At 42.5% G+C, this 1,002-nt stretch overlaps 1 non-coding gene across 1 annotated transcript; it reads left to right on the top strand.

The window, feature by feature from the left end:
- Positions 1–421: 421 nt before the first annotated feature.
- Positions 422–503, top strand: trnas-aga (transfer RNA serine (anticodon AGA)). Its single transcript has one exon. It is a non-coding gene; the product is annotated as a tRNA-Ser (tRNA).
- The last annotated feature ends 499 nt before the right edge of the window (positions 504–1,002 follow it).

Genomic DNA, 1,002 nt, shown 5'->3' with positions numbered 1-1,002 from the left:
AATATATCTAGATGTGACTGAATCTTTGTCTTTTATTGGGAACCGTCTCTTTCATTGTAACCATCAGGAAAGAACATTTCGTTCGCCGGAAAAAGAAATGAATATGTCACTAACCTTTGTTTGCTTCAGGTCCAAGAATACTCAGATCAATAGCTCCCTTGCTTGCCTCTGCAGGTCATGTTCGCAAAGAGATCTAGCAAATTGCCAAGTGTGATTTTCCTTTCAATAAATAATTTTGACTCAGTTTGACTGCAAATATCTTTTCCTACCTTTGTGCTTTCCTTCTTTTACATTGGTGTCTCGCACCTTACAAATGACAGCAAAGGTATGAAAGGAGATGGAAGCATTTAGCTCAAGTCAGCAAGAGCTTTCAATGAGATCACGGCTGATTTGGTCATTGCTCAACCGTACTGCGCTGTCTGTAGTCATGGCCGAGTGGTTAAGGCGATGGATTAGAAATCCATTGAGGTTTCCCCACGTAGGTTCGAATCCTGCTGGCTACGTTATGAATGCTTTCCTGCTGGAACCGTTTTCGCTCAAAGTTCCGAACACCTATTTTGCAAACCAGGCCAGTAATTTGATTAGACTTGGGAAACGAGCCTGGCCAGGTTTTAGATTCGGAAGTATGTGAGCACTTTGGAGACAGCGATCACAATTCTCTCAGGTTTACTTTCGTGATTGAAAGGGATAGGTGTACTCCACGGAGCAAGAGTTTCATCTGGTGGAAGGGAAATTACGATGTATCGAGGTAAGATTTAGGAAACGTAGAATGTGGTAGGAAACTGCAGGGGGTGAGCACATTAAAAATGTTGAGCTTATTCAAAGAAAAGCTCCTGTGTGTCCTAGATAAGTATGTACCTGTCAGGCAAGTAGGAAGATATAGAACGCGTGAGCCGTGGTTTACTGAGGAAGTGGAATCCCTGGTCAAGAAGAACAAGAAGTCTTATGTTAGGACAAAATGTGAAAACTCAGTTAGAGCGCTCGAGGGTTCCAACGATATCA

Source organism: Chiloscyllium plagiosum, unplaced genomic scaffold, assembly GCF_037043375.1.
Source record: "Chiloscyllium plagiosum isolate Xiang-an unplaced genomic scaffold, Cpla_swu_hap1 HiC_scaffold_39, whole genome shotgun sequence".
NCBI classification, from domain to species: Eukaryota; Metazoa; Chordata; class Chondrichthyes; order Orectolobiformes; family Hemiscylliidae; genus Chiloscyllium; species Chiloscyllium plagiosum.
The sequence above is the reverse complement of the archived record's forward strand: the minus strand, read 5'-3'. Positions and strand labels throughout refer to the sequence as shown.